The sequence below is a fragment of the Aulonocara stuartgranti genome (assembly GCF_965226115.1).
Source record: "Aulonocara stuartgranti genome assembly, chromosome: 3".
NCBI lineage: Eukaryota > Metazoa > Chordata > Actinopteri > Cichliformes > Cichlidae > Aulonocara > Aulonocara stuartgranti.
The window spans coordinates 67,890,735-67,913,680 of NC_138941.1; the positions used below are offsets into that span (position 1 = coordinate 67,890,735).

Genomic DNA, 22,946 nt, shown 5'->3' on the forward strand with positions numbered 1-22,946 from the left:
CTGCAAACTGCTGTTGCAATGCAGGAACATCAGCTTTATTGGAATGTGTGAGATGTTAATCACAATGTATCTTAAACACACTCTCTGTTCAGTGTGAGTCTCCTCCTCTGATAAACCTCCACTGAAAACAGTTAAATTAGTTTGAATCTGAAACAAACTACTTGTTGTGAGACCAATTCTTTATTTTTCACACCAAACTATTTAATAAGACAAACTTTACACAGAGTTAATCAAATATAACTAATGCTTTAACATTATCAGGATTTCATAATAAAAACTACAGATTCCATCTGAACTCTGTGGAGCCTGATCTCAAGTCCAACTCTGAAACCAGAAGAGGATCTTTCTCTCTCTTCAGAGTCATTGTGATCCAGTGATTTCAGTCCTGCATGATCAGGCTGATGTTTGCACAGAGCAGATAATGAAGTGAAGGTTTTTGCACATTGGTAACAGTGAAACAGTTTATTTACAGTGTGGGATCGTCTGTGTTCGGAGTATGAACTGAGATTCCTGAAGCTCTTGTCACACTGGTCACAGCTGAAGTTCACTTCCATGTGTGTACGTTCATGTTTGTTACGATGACCTGATTGTGAGAAGCTTTTGTCACAGTGTCTGCACTTGTATGGTGTCTCTTTTGTGTGGATTCACTTATGCTTTTTCTTTAAGCTCACGTGAAGTGGTGAAGGATGACCCACACTAGTCACAGGTGTGCTTTTTGACGCCAATGTGGAAGAGGTCATGTATTTTTAATGTACTTGGTGTGTGGAAGCCTCTCCCACATTCTTTGCAGTAGTTCATTTTGTCTCCAGTGTGGCTACGTTGAAGTGGTTTTAGGTCCTGTTGAAGATTGGAAGTTTTTCCACAAAGGTCACAGAGAAATTTTCCCACCACCACAGTGACGACAGGGCTGAGAACAGGATCCATCTGTGTTGCTCTGCTTCTAAACAAAGACACTGTAAGTCAACTCTGCCAACGTCCAATTACATTTTACTGTTTACATTACAAATCTCAGCTTACTGAGTGAAAATGATTCTTCATTTTTCCAAACAGTTCATTCAGTATAACTCCATAAGTTTACTGATCAGACTTGTTCCAAACACTCAGGTTAAAATTACAAGATAAAAAACTAAATACATCCTCACAGTAACTGCACTTGTAGAGTTACTTTCTGGTGTGGATCTGTTGGTGTTTATTCAGCTGATTTGGAGTTTTAAAAGTCTTCTCACACAGGTCACATTTGTAAGGTCTCTCCTCAATGTGGCTAAACATGTGTTGTTGTAGCTGTGCATCTGTTGTAAACGGTTTCCCACACTGATCACAGCAGTAAACATCATTTCCAGTGTGAATCAGTAGGTGAATATTTCGGTACTGTATGTTGTTGAAAGTTTTTCCACAAAAGTCGCAGCTGTACACCTTAATTCCAGAGTGGGTAACTAGATGCTTCTGTAAGTGTTCATTTCGAGCAAAAGCTTTAGCACACAAGCCACAGATGTACTCTTTAACTCCACTGTGGATGAGTTGGTGTGTTTTTAAGTGTCCAGCCCGTAAAAAAGACTTTCCACACAAGTCACAGCTGTATGCTTTAACTCCACTGTGGATGAGTTGGTGGTTTTTTAAACCTCGAGTCTCGGCAAAAGACTTTCCACACTCATCACAGCTGTAAGGTTTAACTGCACTGTGGATGAGTTGGTGAGTTTTTAAGTGTCCAGCCTGGGTAAAAGACTTCCCACACTCATCACAGCTGTAAGGTTTAACTCCACTGTGGATGAGTTGGTGTCTTTTTAAGCTTCCAGCCCGGTTAAAAGACTTTCCACACAAGTCACAGCTGTAAGGTTTAACTCCACTGTGGATGACTTGGTGACTTTTTAAGTGTCCAGCCTGGGTAAAATCCTTCCCACACTCATCACAGCTGTAGGGCTTCTCTCCCTTTCTTCTGTGAGGTTTGTCAGCCTCCTGAGAGTACTGACTTCTCGCTTCATGTTGGTCCTGCAGTGACAGAGATACAAACAGAGGCAGTGAGTGAAATGCAGTCATGGAACAAACTGTAACTCCCTCCATTGGTGGAATTTAATGTGACAAAAAACACATTGTTGGTGTGTTACCACCACCTTGTGGTGATAGTGTCACATTACAATGATGTGCAATGAGAGTTGTAATGAAAATGACATTCTTGAAGAAATACTGATAAGTAGAGGTGGGAATCACCATACATCCCACGATACGATATTATTGCGATTTTTTTAAAAAAATATTTTGCAATATTCAGATTCTGTACATAAAGGTACACTTCATCAATATTCATTTTATCTAATATCAAAGTCTCACACTCAGTCTTTCTCTCATTTCAGTCAGTTTTATTGTTGACAAACTGAACGGTTTGTATTACAGTCTAGTCCAACTTAACTGAATGCAACCATCTGGTACAATTACAGCTATTCTGAACTATGCAATTTAGGAAAACTATGCAGCCCATTCAGCAACTGAAGAATTTGAAAGTAAATTAAAACAAAATAGAATTTTACATTAAATAAAAAAGTTTTAAACTTAATTAAAATAAAACATGTCTTAAATTCAAATAAGTAAACTGTCATGTTTATTGCTGCCAAAAAAAAGTTAAACACATTTGGACAGTGAAGGAATGTCAGGATTCTTGCTCAGAAAAAGGATCAACATGCTCTGAAGTCAGAGCACAAAAACCTTTTTTGTAACAAAATATCGATTTCTGCTGTCCCTGTATCGATACATTATTAGCAAACAAAATATCACGATACTACACAGTATCGATTTTTTTCCCCCACCCCTACGTGATAAGTGGAGAAAATCTTTAACTTCATAAAATTTTTTGAGTTCAACAGATGATATTGTTGTTTCAATATGTGCTGATAAAATATCATCTTTGTATTTTCTTCTAACTTCTGTGGTTTTTGGTTGTGAATGTAGATTCTGTATATATGGAGGAGCCCAGGATGGAAAAGATAAAGCTGCTGTTAATGTGTTATTAAAAACCAACCAGCTGTGCACACAGTTTCAATAACAGTGTAACTGTGATATTTTTCTCACCTTCTGTGTTGAAGACATTGTTTCCTCTGTAGTGGCTGAGCTGAGTCCAAATGGCTGAAATTGTTCCTCTGCTGCACCACCAGACCCTTCGCTTCCTGTTACTCAGCTGGGACACAAAAAGTATATATTTGTATTTTATCCCTGACAAAAAGAAGCAGAGCAAATAAACATTACTACACTCCTCGGTGACAACAATACCCATGAAGCTTCAAGGTAAAACCCCAGAAGCAACTACAAAAAGAAAGTCATCAGTTGCCTACAAGAACCTGAAAGGTAAAAAGCCGCCTTTACCCAGGGGATGCGACACCCTGTATATATGGACTTCCATAGTTTCACAAAGGAGTCCAGCTTGGAAATGTTGTAGCAGTATAAACTCAGCCAACTACAACATTTCCAAGCACCTCATTACCATCCTAGGGGAGCTAGGATGGTAATGAGGTTTTTAAAAAACATTTAAAAAAATCACTTTGTTAATGTGGAATTCAAAAAGTATTTCACAAATGGAGAATGTATTCTACAATTCATTATTTAAGCACAGAATTCTTTATTTCGATGTGCGTGGCTCTTGTGGTCCTCCATATAGGGCTAGCAAAAATCATACCGTATTTTCACGACCATAAGGCGCACTTAAAAGCCTTAGATTTTCTTCAAAAAGTGCGGCGCGCCCTATAGCGCGGTGCGCCCTATGTGTTGTAAGGAGAACGTAGTAGAGAACACCATGAGAACGTTAAAGGGTGAAGTGTGGGCGTTGATCGTATATACCGGGACAATCGCACATACCTGTATAAAAGAACAGGTATGTGCATTATGCAAGACATCGTTGTTTTAACAACCCTGAAAATGGCAAAGAGACACGCTTATGAAGCACAGTTTAAACTGAAGGCCATCAGCTACGCGGAGGAACATGGAAATCGAGCAGCGGCGAGAGAATTTAAGATTAACGAATCGATGGTTCGCAAATGGAGGAAGCTAGAAAACAAGCTCCGGCAGGTCAAGAAAATGCAGCTGAGTTTCCGCGGACATAAGGCGAGGTGGCTCGAGTTGGAGGAAAGACTCGAGCGGTGGATCATCGAGCAAAGAGCGAGCGGGAGAAGCGTTTCGACGGTCACCATTCGGCTAAAAGCAGTTTCACTTTCACTTTTTATGACACGGTGCCATTTTTCCATCCGGACCAGGACTACGGTAGCGCAGCAACTTCCAGCGGATTATAAGGAAAAGCTGGCCATCTTCCGCTCCTACTGCAGCAAACACATCGGCGACAAAAACATCCAGCCCAGCTACATCACTAACATGGACGAGGTCCCGCTCACTTTTGACATCCTGGTGAGTCACACTGTGGAGAAGAAGGGGACCAGCACGGTAGCGATACGCACAACGGGGTATGAAAAGTCTTCTTTTACTGTTGTGCTTGGCTGCCATGCTAATGGACAGAAACTGCCGCCTATGGTGATTTTTAAGCGAAAGACTTTGCCTAAAGAGAAGTTTCCAGCAGGAATCATCATTAAGGCAAATGAAAAGGGCTGGATGGATGAGGAAATGATGAAAGAGTGGCTGAGGGAGGTGTATGTAAGGAGACCAGGTGGTTTTTTCCACGCATCACCATCGCTGTTGATCTGTGACTCTATGCATCTCACAGCCGATGTGAAAAAACTAGTGCAACAAATGCACTGTGAGCTTGCTGTCATTCCGGGAGGCCTGACAAAGGAACTCCAACCGCTGGACATCGGTGTGAACCGCCCGTTCAAAGTAAGGCTGCGAGCGGCCTGGGAGCGATGGATGACCGGTGGAGACCACAGTTTCACTAAGAGTGGAAGGCAGCGCCGGGCGAGTTACGCCACAATTTGCCAATGGATTGTAGATGCTTGGGCTAACATGTCTGCTGGCACTGTTGTTCGAGCTTTCGCAAAAGCCGGCATCGTTTCCGAGGAGCCGCACGGCACGGAAAGTGACTCTGACGGTGAAGACAGTGAACCTGGAATGTTTGATGGAGATTTAGCGCAGCTGTTCAATTCAGACACAGAGGATGAGGACTTCCATGGGTTTGATTGATGATAAAAATGTGAGTACCAAACTCAGTTTTGCTCCTGCTTAATTTTTAAATACGCACATTTGTATGCTTGTGTGTTGTTGATGATGACGATTACCGGCAATAGAAATGTGAGTAAGGTACCGAATTCAGGTTTGCTCCCGCTTTATTTTTAAATACGCATACGGTACTTGTATGCGCCCTATGATCCAGTGCGCCTTATGTGTGTGTTAAATACAGTAATGGCACACATAACTGAGACTGCGCCTTTTAGCACAGTGCGCCTTATGGTCGTGAAAATACGGTAGAAGTGGCACACATCACATCACCTGTTGAAGGTGTTAACAACACCTTTACATCCACTTGGTGAACTCGCAAACGCTTAGGATTTAGCTGAACCTGACTTTAGATGTTTCTGAAACAAGAAGGACATATTGATTTGCTCTCCTGATATTGAGAGTGTAGTATTGATATTTTAACCTTTAAGGAGCACAAAAATGTATTAATCCTACTAACACATACACGCATGTAATGAAGCTCAAGAAGACCAGATAGTATTTTAAGCCTGTGTTTCTGATTTCATGGTTCACTTAGTGGGATGAGAAGCAATATATGAACTAGTGGACTAATATTATATTAGGAAAGATGATTGAATTATAGCAGGGGTGAACAGAATGCAGCAGAGGGATTAAATGAGTGAGACTAGTAGATTCTTAGTTTCTTGTTCCTGATGTGTAGGGGAGGTTTTACCATGACATACAACTTGTTACATGGGATGAAACTTTTATTATATATGTTTGAGGAGTGCACTGAAAGTTAGGTTTGAGAATCTGCTCTCCTTCAAGCAGGCCTGCATGATTGGAACTAAACGTGCTATACAAAACTGTTGCTTTAAAAACGATGGTAAGGTGAGCTTCTCCACCTTACAATGGGCTCTGGAGAAAGTCACCTATGTGGGACACGATTAGATAGTAAGTCCCTTGTCTAAAAGGAATCAGCAAGGTAATCAATTCTGAATTCATCTTTTTTCTTTTTTGAAATGATGTCATGTTGCTGGCAGTTAGTGATGGGATTTCCGGCTCTTTTTAGAGAACCGGCTCTTTCGTCTCGGCTCACTAAAAAGAGCTGGCTCTTAAGCCTCCCAGCCAGCTCTTGAGGTTTTTTTGTTGCTTTAATTAATTTATTATTAACAACAATATAAAATTATGCACAAAAAAAATTACTAACGTAATTACTAGGGGTGCAACGATACACAAAATTCACGGTTCGGTTCGGTTCGATACTTTGGTGTCACGGTTCGATATTTTTTCGATACAAAAAAATGTTCATGCCTTTTTAATTTGTCATTTATTAAAATTATAAATATATATTTTAACTCAAAAGTACAGTTTTTAAATTTAACCCTAACCCTTGTGCGTGTTTTTTATTTTGACAGCGAATGCGCACCTTCGGACCACTTATGTGCACCCCTGGTTATTTAGCTCATCATATTGCAGCCACAGAAATTCTTTTGTCCATGAAACCATAAAGCTGCACTTTCTTTTTGCCTTATAGTCTGATTTGTCATAACTTTTCTGTTTTGTGGTAAGCTTTTCTTTGGCTGTCACTTCTTCACCCTGACCTGTCTTATTTGGCTCAGCAGAACTAAAATATATATCCTGCTGCTTTTACACACGCACTCACATAATGCTCAGCGATTCTCTGCGCGATCAACCTCTCACATGTTTAAGCTTGCTGCGGGAGATTTCACTTGTCATGCTTGCCCTGCGCTCTTCCTTCTGAGGATGCTGTCTGTGTGGAGCGCTCAGTGGATCTGCGCTCGACAGTGCAGCCTAGGCGGAGTAGTCGAATGCAGATTCACTGAGCGCTCAACACAGACAGCATCGTCAGAAGGAAAGTTGGAAAAGAAATTACAAATTTTGTATTGTTCGATACATATGCGTACCGAACCGAAAGCACTGTATCGAACGGTTCAATATCGATACGAATATCGTTGCACCCCTAGTAATTACACTGCGCCTAGCATCCTGGAGCACTTCTGTTGTGTTTTGTACGTGTTTTGGAGTTTGTGCGTGCCTCAGGGTTTATACATGCTTTGTCTCTAGGGACCACCGTAAATATACTTTTATTGATTCAGTCCACATAAAATGTAATAAATTAATCATATGATACAAAAACCAACTTTTAACTATTTAAATTTTCATCTTTTTCCTTTTAAACTAATTTAAAGTGAAACAAAACAAAACACTGCAAACCACAACACAATAAAATATTAATTAAAATATGAAAACAAAAAGAAGATGCATATTCTCTGTCATATGGGCCTGCATGAATAAACTTTCTGAATCCTTTATCATCTGCAACTGAAAATAGTTGTGGTTGATTCCTATACCTTTCTAATGGGATGTTGTTGTCCCTGGCTCTCTTTCTGTCTCGCTCTGTTCATGTGCTACTGCGAGCGTAACTACTGCCCCTCCCCCCTCTTCCCAGCGCAAAGCACAAGGCTCGCGTGTGGAGTGAAGCGGAAAAAAGTGTGACAGAGAAGGTGAGAGAAAGAAAATAAACCCTACAGCTCGTGACGCTCACTTCAAAGATCCGGCTCTGAGATTCATTTCGTTCGCGACCGACACATCACTACTGGCAGTAGAAACTTAAGTCGACAGAAGAAGTTGTGCTTTCACCAATAAACATACGGGGACTGACTGGACTGATAATGGGGACAAATGGTTGTCTGACTTGACACTGATATGCAAGATTGTACCTACTCCAAGCAGACAAGGAAAGGGTTGATGTATGTATGTTTTTTTCAGGAACAGGAAGATGACAGCGACATCCTAGGGTCGCATGAACTTGTGGGCTATGAAGACTTAATCTTGTAATTGTTCATTTCTATGTGTATTTACCACCAGTATGTTATTTTCATGATGTGGTGGCAGATTTCTTTTCCTATGTTTTAATCATATCACATTAGTAATAGTAATTTTATTTTCTCACTTCAGTGTTCATCAGTTGTATGCATTCACATAGAATGTTATCACAAGTGGGCCCCATGTTATTGCACCTTCACAGTGGACCCATCGTAGACTGGAAGATCTCCAGACAGCCTACTTTAAGGGAGGTGACAGGTGGTTGTAATTTTTCTCTGAGGTCAAGGATGAGCTGGACTGAAGGTATAGGGATACGTGATGTCCTGTGGAATGTTCTTTGTTTGAGAGTGTCTGTGAGGGTGGCGGCAAAACTTCAGAGATGATCCTTGTGTTGACTGGGATGTTCCCACCCAAATTGTAATGTGTTTATTAAACACACTTCAAACCCAGCTCACAGGGTATGTTGCAGTGAGTTTTCTAAAATTTCCATAACAGTTCGGCCTTGATGAGCAGGATTTCTCAGGTGAGTTTTGATGAATCACAGGCACGTGGTGACTGGCCATCCTGAGGGAAAATTGCCTCAGTCCCATCGTTCTTTTGTTTGCACAAAAGGGGGAACCGCGACATGTGCTTCAGCAACTCACACATGTAGGACGTTTTAACGAACTAGGAGAGAGACTGCAAAGAATTTGCAATGGAAATGGAAACACCACTATGATTCTTAGTGTTTTGTTAACCCCTGTTTAAAGGACAAAAATTGAGTTTTGTTCTCCAAGCATTTTGTGTCGCCTTAAATCTCACAAGAATGACAGTGGAGGTCTGCCTGTCTTTAAATGAGGAGTAAGAGCTGCCTCAGCCAGATCCCGCCCCCCACTCTATGGCTGTATTCCAATTCAGAAGAGGTGTCAAAATCCATAGGATGCATCCTACAAACGTACTTCAAATGCGGCCTCAAGAGGATGCAGCCCATGAATTTGGACATCCCCAGAGTCTGCAGCTTTGAAAGCGGGATTTGAAGGCCGATTACGTCACGTGATGAAGAGTTTCCAAATTCATGGGTGGGTGGGTTTTGATGGGTTTTTTTTTTAATATCTAAAGTAACATGGCTGCTATGAGGCCAGCTAGGATCCCTGTGGACCTTTCCCTACAAATGATCCAAGATGGATGGGATGAAGAGCCCATCGGAGGCATTGACTCGGACATCTCAGATATAGAGGACCCAGACTATTGTCCCCCCCCCTGAACAAGGCCAGTCAGACACAGAGGAGTCCTCAGATGAGTCCTCTGAAGAGGAAATGGATATTGAGTCCAACAGAATGAGCCCCTCTTACTGCTCTAGCCACAATATTCTGAATTAGTCAGCTAGGGCTTGCACCTGGGTTTAGTACGGTCTCCCCTATAGATGTATGGAAGATGTTCATGTCTGATAATATAATAGAAGAGGTGCTGACATGCACAAACATGGAGGCACAAAGAGTCGCCACAGACAGGGGAAAAGAGTGGAAAAATGTAATCAAACATAAGCTCCTGGCCTTTATTTGATTGACCATTCTTGCAGGAAGTGAGAAGAACTGGGATATACCAGTCGGTGTGCTTTTTAGGAGTCCTCTGCATAACCAATTGTACAAGGCCACTATGTCAATTCAAAGATTTGAAGATATTCGCCCGTCTTGCACTTTGATGACAAGAGGACCAGAGCCTACCGACTGAAAACAAACCACGTGGCAGCTTTCCTTTCTACATATGGGGCCTGTTCCTGGTCAACTGCAGGCAGAAATTCATGCTCAGTGATTGTGTTACAGCGGATGAACCAATTGTGCCTTTCAGAGGGAAGACCCAGCTTCTGCAGTATATACTGAGCAAGCATACAAAAGTGATACAAGTGATACAAAAACTCCAATTTCTTAAAATTAATGAAAAAATAAATAAAAATGAAACGGGCCTTATGTCACAAACATGTTTTATGAGGAATACCTCAAATATAAAAATATTACAACTCTTCATTTTAAAGATTTTGAAGAATAACAACCGAGTTTATAGCAAAATGCATTGATTTTATTTGGGGTCATTTTTGACCCCACTCGTGGAAGAGTTTAGGTATTGGTAGGTTGTGCATCCAAGGGTTAAACGTGCTGCTGTTGTTTAATGCGACCTCGCTGGTTTTCTCTTTCTGGCGCAGAGAAAAGCCGATCAGCTGGTCACTGATCAGTTTCATAACTGAATTAGCAGCTTTCTAGCTAAAGTAGTACGGGACAAACCGCCTTGCTTTTCACCTCAACTTTAGTTCGACTTCCTCGGCTGTAATTGGTCCAGCTCAATTCAGTTGATCATAACCAACTGGCCAATCCCCCACCATTCATTTATACCGTAAAAAAGAGAAAAGAAATAAAACCCCATCGGCCCATAAAAACGAAAAATCAAGGGCGGCCCACTGGGCAAATGCTGGGTATGCTCGATGGCCAGTCCAGCCCTGCTCGTACTGCCACACATTTGTTCGTCCAAAGCCAGTTAATCTGCGACGCCAGTTAAACTGGAACACCGGTCTCAGTCAAAATGCCCGGGTCGATTTTTTTATCCCAGTCCAGCCCTGGATGCATCTGGAGATCGTCCTATGAAGTCCTATTTCAATGACTAATTGCCCTCCCCCACGCTTGTACCCGTGGCTTCCTGTCACCGCGGTAAAGTGAGCCGTCATTTGTGAGCCGCGGTCAAGCCAGCCGCCTCTTATCCGCCGCATAAATTTCCTTGCGCTTTTACACCAGTCTTCACGGTAGCGCCTGTTCGCTTTATGTGCCGATTGAAAGCCTATACCCGCGCACACGTGCACGTACGCGAGCACGTGCGCACACAAATTACAATGAAACAGCCCGATACAGTCAATACAATTATGGAAATGTCAGAAATTCATTAAAAATCATCCTGAGTAGTTGATGTCCAACTTTCAACAGATTCCTTCTCTGGGACACCTACTGTACCTGTGTGCCAAGTTTCAGCCAGATTTACTGTAGAATTTCTCAGAAATTAAAGGAAACTTATATTCAACGCAATCAGCCAATACAATAGAATTATTGTCAATTTTCAAAAATTCATTAAAAATCATCCTGAGTAGTTGAGGTCCAACTTTCTACACATCCCTCCTCTGGGACACCTACTGTACCTGTGTGCCAAGTTTCAGCCAGATTTACTGTAGAATTTCTCAGAAATTAAAGGGTACTTGTATCCAATGCAGTCAGCCAATACAATATAATTATGTCAATTTTAAAAAATTCATGAAAAATCATCCTGAGTAGTTGAGGTCCAACTTTCAACACATCCCTCCTCTGGGACACCTACTGTACCTGTGTGCCAAGTTTCATCCAGATTTACTGTAGAATTCCTCAAAAATTAAAGGAAACTTATATTCAATTCAATACAGTCAATACAATAGAATTATGTCAATTTTCAAAAATTCATTAAAAATCATCCTGAGTAGTTGAGGTCCAACTTTCAACAGATTCCTCCTCTGGGACACCTACTGTACCTGTGTGCCAGGTTTAATCTCAATCTGCTGCATCAATAATTGTTTAATATTGATGGATCAAAAGTGCTGCTGAGAGAGTCATGACAGTGACTATAAAGAGACAGCATATTTGCTTTTCTTCACTGACTCGCTCTGAAATCCAGATTTTAATTTTGGAATATTAGGTGTACTTGTGGTTCCTATAGAATTTTAAGGTTGAACGGTAATCAGAGTCTTCATCTCTTAGACCTCTCTTCTGTGGATGCAGCTCACATCATTCTGTACAATACGATCATTTTTAATTCTACAACTGTTTATAACCTGCATAGTTCACATTTCTGTATAGCTGTATATCTCATATTCTGTATAGTTTTTTATATTTATATCCTGTTCATAGCGTGTAAATAGTTTGTACTCACTACAGCCTGTAACTATACTTATAGTTATAGCATATTCATAACATACCTTCATACCGTGTACATTGTAACATACCATAATAGAACCATTTCTGTAATATACTTACATACCTATATTATTGCTAATATATATTCTAATATATCTATATCATGGCTAAAGCACTTCTGGATGGATGCAAACTGCATTTTCTTGCCTTGTACCTGTGACATGTGCAATGACAATAAAGTTGAATTATATTCTATTCTAAATTAATTCAGAAGACAAACACCCGTCTCTGCTTTTGAGATTAGCATTAACACCTTCAGTTTTGACAAATAATACAGTTATAGTGGATCAGGTGCCCCTGAATCTTCCCTTATTTGTGCTGCAATAAGCCTAGGCTCTTGCGGGCTTCCAATCATGTATGAATTTTTTCCTTCTTTGCTCGTTCTGTGTTTATACACCTCTCTGCATTTAATCATTAGTTAGTATGCATCTCTTGCACAGTGTATATGTTTTCCTGTCTCCTTTTCATCAACCTCAGCCAGTCACAGCAGATGGCTGTCTCTCCTTGAGCCTGTTTCTGCCAGATGTTTCTACCTCTTCAAATGGAGTTTTTCCTTCCCACTCACACTAAATGTTAGCTCATATGGGGTACTTAAATTGTTGGGGTTTTCTTTGTATTATTGTTGTGTTTTTACCCAGCAACATAAAGTGTCTTTAGGTGACTGTTGTTGTGATTTGGCGCTGTACAGGGAGTGCAGAATTATTAGGCAAATGAGTATTTTGTCCACATCATCCTCTTCATGCACGTTGTCTTACTCCAAGCTGTATAGGCTCGAAAGCCTACTACCAATTAAGCATATTAGGTGATGTGCATCTCTGTAATAAGAAGGGGTGTGGTCTAATGACATCAACACCCTATATCAGGTGTGCATAATTATTAGGCAACGTCCTTTCCTTTGGCAAAACGGGTCAAAAGAAGGACTTGACGGGCTCAGAAAAGTCAAAAATAGTGAGATATCTTGCAGAGGGATGCAGCAGTCTCAAAATTGCAAAGTTTCTGATGCGTGATCATCGAACAATCAAGCGTTTCATTCAAAATAGTCAACAGGGTCGCAAGAAGCGTGTGGAAAAACCAAGGCGCAAAATAACTGCCCATGAACTGAGAAAAGTCAAGCGTGCAGCTGCCAAGATGCCACTTGCCACCAGTTTGGCCATATTTCAGAGCTGCAACATCACTGGAGTGCCCAAAAGCACAAGGTGTGCAATACTCAGAGACATGGCCAAGGTAAGAAAGGCTGAAAGACGACCACCACTGAACAAGACACACAAGCTGAAACGTCAAGACGGGGCCAAGAAATATCTCAAGACTGATTTTTCTAAGGTTTTATGGACTGATGAAATGAGAGTGAGTCTTGATGGGCCAGATGGATGGGCCCGTGGCTGGATTGGTAAAGGGCAGAGAGCTCCAGTCCGACTCAGACGCCAGCAAGGTGGAGGTGGAGTACTGGTTTGGGCTGGTATCATCAAAGATGAGCTTGTGGGGCCTTTTCGGGTTGAGGATGGAGTCAAGCTCAACTCCCAGTCCTACTGCCAGTTCCTGGAAGACACCTTCTTCAAGCAGTGGTACAGGAAGAAGTCTGCATCCTTCAAGAAAAACATGATTTTCATGCAGGACAATGCTCCATCACACGCGTCCAAGTACTCCACAGCGTGGCTGGCAAGAAAGGGTATAAAAGAAGAAAAACTAATGACATGGCCTCCTTGTTCACCTGATCTGAACCCCATTGAGAACCTGTGGTCCATCATCAAATGTGAGATTTACAAGGAGGGAAAACAGTACACCTCTCTGAACAGTGTCTGGGAGGCTGTGGTTTCTGCTGCACGCAATGTTGATGGTGAACAGATCAAAACACTGACAGAATCCATGGATGGCAGGCTTTTGAGTGTCCTTGCAAAGAAAGGTGGCTATATTGGTCGCTGATTTGTTTTTGTTTTGTTTTTGAATGTCAGAAATGTATATTTGTGAATGTGGAGATGTTATATTGGTTTCACTGGTAAAAATAAATAATTGAAATGGGCATATATTTGGTTTTTGTTTAGTTGCCTAATAATTATGCACAGTAATAGTCACCTGCACACACAGATATCCCCCTAAAATAGCTAAAACTAAAAACAAACTAAAAACTACTTCCAAAAACATTCAGCTTTGATATTAATGAGTTTTTTGGGTTCATTGAGAACATGGTTGTTGTTCAAAAATAAAATTATTCCTCAAAAATACAACTTGCCTAATAATTCTGCACTCCCTATATAAATAGAATAGAATAGAATCGAGTACTTCAGACCGGGAGATTGGCAAAATGTATAAATAGGATGGCGATTAGGGGAATTGGAGACAGCTGTGTAACACAGCAGGGATACATTGGGAATAAGAAGACAGTGGACGTAAGACTCAACACAAGAACGAGACAAGAGGCCACCAAACTAAAACACAGACCTAAGATACACGAGCTTGACACAGACAAAAGCATAAACAGACATGAAGACAAGACTGGCTTTAACACTAGAGTGTTTTCACAAGTCTTCCATCCACTTGTGGAATGCTGAAAAAGAACTACACTTAAAAGCTTACTTATGGAACTGAAAACAAAAGAATACATAATGTAAACATATCATCAAATAATCCAGGACTCACAAACAATGATATGATGAACAGAACTATAAAAAACAAAACTGAGAAATGCTTGGTAAACTGACCAAGGACTATGTCATCATGTCATTTTTTAAATATCATGGTTAATGTGTCCTGATTTGTAGATAGTGCCATCTTACAAATACCAGGAAATCCAACTGGGTGACAAGCCAGAGTTGTCTGCCCACACACCCACTGACTAGAAAAAGGGTTGAAACCTCAACTACTCAGGATGATTTTTAATGAATTTTTGAAAATTGACATAATTCTATTGTATTGGCTGATTGCGTTGAATATAAGTTTCCTTTAATTTCTGAGGAATTCTACAGTAAACCTGGCTGAAACTTGGCACACAGGTACAGTAGGTGTCCCAGAGAAGGAATCTGTTGAAAGTTGGACCTCAACTACTCGGGATGATTTTTAATGAATTTTTGAAAATTGACAATAATTCTATTGTATTGACTGTATTGAATTGAATATATGTTTCCTTTAATTTCTGAGGAATTCTACAGTAAATCTGGCTGAAACTTGGCACACAGGTACAGTAGGTGTCCCAGAGGAGGGATGTGTTGAAAGTTGGACATCAACTACTCAGGATAATTTTTAATGAATTTTTGAAAATTGACATAATTCTATTGTATTGGCTGATTGCGTTGAATATAAGTTTCCTTTAATTTCTGAGGAATTCTACAGTAAATCTGTCTGAAACTTGGCACACAGGTACAGTAGGTGTCCCAGAGGAGGGATGTGTTGAAAGTTGGACATCAACTACTCAGGATGATTTTTAATGAATTTTTGAAAATTGACATAATTCTATTGTATTGGCTGATTGCGTTGAATAGAAGTTTCCTTTAATTTCTGAGGAATTTTACAGTAAATCTGGATGAAACCTGGCACACAGGTACAGTAGGTGTCCCAGAGAAGGAATCTGTTGAAAGTTGGACATCAACTACTCAGGATGATTTTTAATGAATTTTTGAAAATTGACATAATTCTATTGTATTGGCTGTATTGCATTGGATACAAGTACCCTTTAATTTCTGAGGAATTCTACAGTAAATCTGTCTGAAACTTGGCACACAGGTACAGTGGGTGTCCCAGAGGAGGGATGTGTTGAAAGTTGGACATCAACTACTCAGGGTGATTTTTAATGAATTTTTATACAAAGCGAAAAGGCGCTACCGTAAAGACTGGTGTAAAAGCGCAAGGAAATTTATGCGGCGGATAGGAGGCGGCTGGCTTGCCCGCGGCTCACAAATGACGGCTCACTTTACCGCGGTTTCCTGTCCTGGGGGTTGGTTGTTCTCCTGCCCTGCACCCCATCCTTTTGTTCTTACCCCCTAGCAACCGCCATATTCTAACGTTGCAAGCAATCACAAACTCTACAGTCTGTCTAACTCCAATGTATAGCAAGCAATCTATTATTTCTCAACAGAGCTAAACTCAACATAAACTGAACCCACATTAAAGTTAGCTCGGTGCTTACCTTTAGATGAGCCCACAAACCGAGAGAAACTCCGTGATGAAGCTGGAAGTCTTAAGAAACAGATCAGGGAGCAGAGACCCACGTGGTTCACGCTGATCTGAGCTACGATCCAGGAGACAAGGGTGTGGAGATCGATGCAGATATTAATCCCAACGTTGGTAGTTGTATATGTTCCTGTAAGTTTACTACTCCACTCCCGTTTCATGGAAAAAGCAGCTCTCTCTGCTCGACTCCTCTCCTGCACACACACTTTGCTCCGCCTCCTTTTCCGGCTCTGCTGTGATTTGTTGCTGTGCGGCCACGTGACTCAGCTGGGCAACGTAACCACGTGGGTGTTATTTAAAATTTCAAAATTAGGGCCTATCTCATTTTCCCAAACTCTTTTCCTTGGCTTCGAAGAAAACGTCATCGTGGGAAGGAGAATTGCTAAGGACTCAGGAAAAGAGAGGAGCGGTGCTGAGAATTGGAACAGCCTTACACTTGTCTCTCTGTAACAATGTGACACCGGATGTCCGCCTGTTGAAACTACATTGTGCTGAAGATGGACTACAAAACAAACATCTTACTTCGTCACAATGTGTTCTAACCCTGTTGTTTTATGGAAGTCATATAAACGAGAACAGCCTGTTAAAATATCCCTTCATTACAACGTTTGAATGTTAAAGAAAAAGGAACATTTAGGGTCAGATTTACTAACATCTGCAGCAGCTCAAACACGTCTTTTGATCGTTGCTGCTGTATTTACTAAAGAGACTCTTAGCTTTTTAAAATTCAGTGACAGAAAGACTGAAGTCATAGCTGGACTTGCCATCGGGCATTTGCCCGGTGGGCCGATGGTTATTTTTCGTTTTTCTTTAATGGTATAAACAATGAAATGTGGTGGATTGGCCAGATGCTGGCCGATGTGTAAAAAAGTTTGGTGCTGATAGTGGCGGAGCTTCCACAGAGGCCAGGAGTTGGATGAGGGAAAGGGGAGGCAGGAGAGATCAATGACAATAGAGCATGTGTCCAAATTCATGGGCTGCATCCTCCTGAGGACCCGGCCTTCGCGGTCTACGTGGGCCGGGTCCTCAGAAGGTCGGGTAGGCCGGAAGTAAACGGCTGGGGAAATTGGACGGTCTAGCCTTCTGATTAGCTTCACCGCTGTCTCGGTGGAGTTTAATAAACTCGGCCGTCTGCTCCTTGCTATCTAAAATATAACAGGACACTGGCGTAAATTCTCGACCGTCTCACACTTCTGTTTAATCAGTTTTCTGCTTGACGTTTATTCAGCTGTGTGAAAATCCTGGGGGATTAATAAAGTTTTATTTTATCTAATCTAATCTAATAACTTTAATCTCAGCCAAACCGATTTACTCACGAGCAAATAAAACACTGAAAAAAGCCCAACAATAACATTTTTAGGTTATTGTTGGGCTGGTGGGTAGCAGATGCTCCGAAAACGTCGAAGCACTTTTGCAAATATGCGATATCTTGATAAACCGAGCAGATATTTGATGTTTACAAAGCTACTTTCTTGCCTGAAAATATGTTAAAAGTTTATTTTGTGACCCAGAAAGATTAGTAAGAGTAATTTTAAAACTTAGTAGCGGCCGCCATTGCTGGAAACGTTTTTTTTTTTTTTTCAAACTTTATTGAGCTTACAAAATGAACAGCCAGTCATTCCAGTTCAGCCTGAATAGTGGACATACAAGACAAACAAAAGCAACAATATACAGTACAATGAAACAAGCAGGACAAATAAATAAAGGAGAGAAAAAAGAAAAAAAAGGGGGGGGGGATGTGACAGACTTCATAATTTAGTACTTGTGACAGCTCATTTGTTAAACATTTCTGAATGAATTTCAATCAGTGATAAACCTTTCTTATTGGAAGTTAATTTAAGAGAGTTTAAATAATATTCAATTTCAATCAAAAACAAATTAAATGATGGGGTTGAGTTTTGAAATTTACATTTATGTATATGGAATTTCCCTAATAAGATATAAAGATTGACAATGGCACATTTTTCTTTTTCTTTAGTTTCAAAATAAGTGATAATGTTCTTCCCTTCAATTTTGATTTCGTATGTTGTCTTGCACAGTATATAATTTTCAAGCTCTCTCCAAAATGTAGCACTATATAAACAGTCATAAAACAAATGAGTAACACTTTCAAGTTCAGTTGCCATTGCTGGAAACTGGAGTTTGGCTGGGCCGCGCCATGACGTAATCGGTCTACAAATGCGGCCTCAGGAGGATGCAGCCCATGAATTTGGACACGACCAATAAGTCGTACAGCTGGGTGGGTGCTGTGTTACTGATGGTGAACTTTATTGTATTCATAAGGTTAGTTATTGGGTTGCCAACCGTCCCGTGCAAACGAAATCATCCCGCATTCAGAGAAAATATTACGCGTTTCGTATTGAGCTGAAAAGGAACACAGTTTGTCCCGTTCTTCAGGTAGAATGGAAGAAGACACAAAGCTGGATTTATTCTGTCGTTACTCGGGCTCCCCTGTCATTCTCTCGCCTGTTGCAACTTCAATCGTGAAACTGATCAATGATCGGCTTTTCTCTCTTGTTTGTTTATCGCGCTAAACAACAGCAGCACGTTTAAGCTTGATCAGCTGTTGTTAGAATTCATTTGATTTTAATTTCTAGTATCAGCTGATGTTTGATGGAGCCACAGCTGAAAAAAAAGGGCTGGTCCTAACCATGAGATGTCCTTACTGAGTCATCAGAGCTGAACTGGTGATGGAGAAACAGGTTTACCTTTTAGGTGACATGAATGAGTTGAAGGGAAGTTATGAACTGTTTCTGAGAGACAACTAACACCAAGCTCCTTTTTTTTGTGTAGCTGACAGCTGGTAACTGTGCAGGGGCGGATCTAGCACAGCTTTTGCCAGGGGGCCAGGTAGGGCATTAACAGGGAGAGGGGGACACAAAGATATACTTTTCTCTCTTACTCTCGTATAAAATATTTAGCTTTTATTAAATAGTTATCTGAATCTTACAACCAAAGTTTGTATAATAATACACAAGATTGGCTGTAGACCATTGTTAACCCTTTAGAGCCGATCGGAGCGGGAACGCTCTGTTATGCGTAACTATTTTTAAATCCCAGTAGCACTGCAACCACGTAAGCTAGCGCAAAAATTTTTTTTGCATATGAAACCGGAGGAGTTGTACTTACATCTGATGCCATCAGTGTGTCCTAGGTCACGGTTTCCTTCCACATAAAGCTTTGCAAAAACTGCATAAAAAGCGCTTGCAGGAACAAAAACATAATATTCCAGAAACACGCTTTGCCGATCTCATCAGCTGTTCATAACACTTCCTACGTTGGAATAGACGTCAGCGCGAACTTTTGCATTTCCGCCATTACCTGCCCGAAACCGGAAGTGACGTCATTTTCGCGGAAATGTAGTCTTTTTTGCGATCAGGGCCTCAGGGCCTATACTGCTCTTTTTAAAAGTTATCTTTGACTTTATGACTTTCTGTGTCGTTTCTGGGATTCTTAGGACTCATATTGCACTGCTGGAAATAGTTTATTTTGATGCATATGCTGCTTTTTTGCAAATTTGCAGTATAATATTTATTTTCGTTTTTCCTGCAGTGTATAAAAATTGGTGTATTTCAAAAATAAAACTATGAAGACACTCAAAATAAATTTCCTGTGGTGGGAAACTATTTTGTGCAACTTTTTTGTATTTACAGTTTTGAGGGATAAGACTCTTAAATTTCTCTAACTACAAATATATGTTAAAAAATCAAAAACGATTTTCAATTTTTTTGTAGTTTATTGCACTTTTTTGCAATTTATGTAATTACTATGCACTTAATGAATACATATTATTAAAATCTGGGCTATAATGGTTGTATTGATGTATAGCAACTTGAAATGCTCCCAAAAATGGCTCCACAGCATGTAAAAATATAATATAAGCTCTGGCGGACTTGGTTCTATGGTAGGTCTTAAAGGGTTAATCATTCAGAACACTTTGTAAAAGTAACAAAAAACAAAAAGTGAATGCAAAAGTGCATAAATATTTATTTTACATGTTTGATGTGTGTGGCAGGGCGTGGTCTGCTGTGCCGCTGCAGGGGAGGTGGACCCACCTCAGCGGCATCTGCAATCACGCCTCTCAGGCGTAAAGTCTGTGCTCTCTCGGCTGTTTCTTTTTTCTTTTCTTTTTTTTTTTTTGTATGTGTCGGGCTGTGAGATGAAAAGCTACAGCCGGCTGTGTGGGTACAGCAACTATGTGTGAAAAGTGGTCCATAACGTAATGCTTCAAAGTGTGTTCATGCGAACATTGTCGGGTCTGCTTATGAACTTCTGCGCACAGCGTCTGCAAATTGGGGCTGTACGAAGTCACCTCATCTTTACACAAAACTGTAAGCTGTCATCTGTGAGGCGCGAGCGGTGTTTGGTTTTACCATAGTTCATGGTGGAGAATGGCTGCTCTGCTGAGTTTTGCTCTCTGTAGCCGTTTGAATGGCAAACTACACTGATTAGCGGCGGCATAGGCACACTTAAAATTTCTTCAGAAATTTTCGCTTTCTAGTTTCATTTACTCTTTCTAAATATACATTGTCAACACATATTTCTACTTCAATGTTTTTCTTTTGGTTTCCAAACAACATAAATTTGGTTTTATCTAGATTCAATGATAATTTATTTATATCAAACCACTTCTTTAATATTGTTAATTCCTGTGTGATCATTTCCAAAACCTGTGGCAACTCCACACCTGAACACAGTATATTTGTGTCATCTGCAAATATTACAAACTTTAAAATCTCCGATACTCTGCAGATATAATTTAAGTACATAATAAACATTTTTGGACCTAGTACTGAACCTTGAGGTACTCCACAAGCTATATCCATCAAATTAGATTTATATTCATTTATTTGTACATATTGTTGCCTATTCCCTACATAGCTTTTTAACCATTCCAAAACCACTCCCCTAAACCCGTACTTTTCCAGTTTTTTTAATAGAATTTCATGATTAACAGTATCAAACGCCTTCTTTAGATCTAAGAAAACTCAGAGCGCATACCTCTTATTATCCATACATTCCGTTATCTTTTCCATTAAATCTATCAGTGCCAAAGCTGTTGATCTGTTGTTTCTGAACCCATACTGACTATCTGTCATTAATTCATATTTTTCCACAAAACTGTCAAGTCTTTTTATGAAGAGTTTTTCCAGTATCTTAGAGAACTGGGAGAGTATTGACACTGGTCTATAGTTTGTAAAATGATGTCTTTCACCGGTTTTGTAAATGGGAATAACTTTAGCAACTTTCATTTTTTGTGGAAAAACTCCTTTTTGAAACGACAAGTTGAATATATATTTTAATGGTTTTACGATACCATCAATAACTGTCTTTACCGTTACTATATCAATATCATTCCAGTCTGTACTGGTTTTGTTCTTAAGTCCTCTAACTATGTCATAAATCTCTTTCTCTTCCACTGCTCTTAAAAACATTGAGCTACTATTCCTTTCAATATTTTCACCAGTGTCCCTTTCTATTCCATCAACCTTTATTTCTTCTGCCAGTTTTGGCCCTATGTTTACGAAGAATTCATTAAAGCCATTTACTATCTCTTCCATGTTATTAATACTTCTTGTCCCTTTGTAGAATAAGGGGGGGATGTTTTTCTCATTATCATTTAATATTTTAATATGTCATTATTAGTTCCTTAGAAGTATATAACCAGCTTTGCATTAAGCATAAATTGAAGTTTTTGATCTTATATTATTCTTTGCATTACAGTGATGGTGATAACTTTAATCTGATCTTTCTTACAGGTACCAGAATAATAACATGATTTTCCATTGCAGATGTAACCATGATCATTCCATACACATTGCAGTTTGTTGCTCATTCTAGAGTTGTGCTCAAGGTAATTAAAGGTTAAAAGCTACAGCCAGCGCGAGTCTGGCTGATCTATGGAGGGCAAAGGCTTTGAGCTTGGAAGGCCGCACGCGCTTACACAGCACTTATAAGATGTCATTCTTGGTGATTTTGTGCTTAGTCATGTTTTAATATGTTTTAAGTAGAAGTAGCTGATCCAGCAATATTCATTTAATATTATATACTTGATTTAGAGCAATACACACTGATGGTCTTAATAAATGAAAGAGTCCTTGTAGTTGCCATGTTGTGTCTCAGCAGGGTACAGACGGCTCCAGGAGAAGGGGGGCAGTTAGCGTCTGCCCTCGGGAAGGAGACAATGTTATTCTTTGTGTTAAATAAAATTGTCAACATTGATTGTATTACACCTGTCACTACGCATGAGGGGGCGTTCTAATACCCTGATTTCATAAAACTATGGAAATGTGTTTTTTGAGATGAGATCTGAGACTGTCTGCATACAGTGTCCATCTCCCACGTGTGTGATCATTAAATCATCGTTTGACTCAACCCGACCGGACCAGTGTTGTTATTGTGGGTTTTTCCTCTGGTGTCCATCTCCAATATTTTTGAACCATAACATTTTGGGGGCTCGTCCTGTGGTATTGGGGTGGACGTGCGAGGTGTGGACGGTCTGAGGTTGTCGAGCGGACAGGCACGGACCAGGGATCTGATGTGAGTGAGCTCCGCGGGTGCTTCTAAAGGTAAGGCACTGCCTGTTGAGTTGATTCCCAAATTGTGCCAAATTGGGCTGCATTAAATTAAAAGTTTGCTCACTGACGTTGCTGGTGGGTGTCTGTTTTGATTTTGATGAGAATCACCGGGTGTTATGCAGTTAAAGTTGTTTAAGAGTATTTAATGAAGTTGAAGAAATATGAAAGTAATAATGTTGGGTTTGAGTCCCTGGATATTGAGCTGAAGGCTCAGGTAGTTTGGTAGGGAAATTAGGACAGAAACTGTTCCAGAAGTAACAGAGACTGTTTAATTGGTCGTAAAAAAGTTATC

General features: G+C 40.3%; 1 protein-coding gene and 1 long non-coding RNA gene across 2 annotated transcripts in view; one reads left to right on the plus strand and one right to left on the minus strand.

Annotated features, from left to right (window-relative positions):
• LOC309694596 (junctional adhesion molecule-like) overlaps positions 1-22,946 on the plus strand; it is a 271,132-nt gene that overhangs the window by 16,216 nt on the left and 231,970 nt on the right. The window lies entirely within an intron of this gene.
• Positions 1,447-16,318, minus strand: LOC309696409. The gene is made up of 3 exons (XR_014273475.1): positions 16,033-16,318; positions 3,061-3,166; positions 1,447-1,986 (listed from the first exon to the last, which is right to left on the minus strand). It is a non-coding gene; the product is annotated as an uncharacterized lncRNA (long non-coding RNA).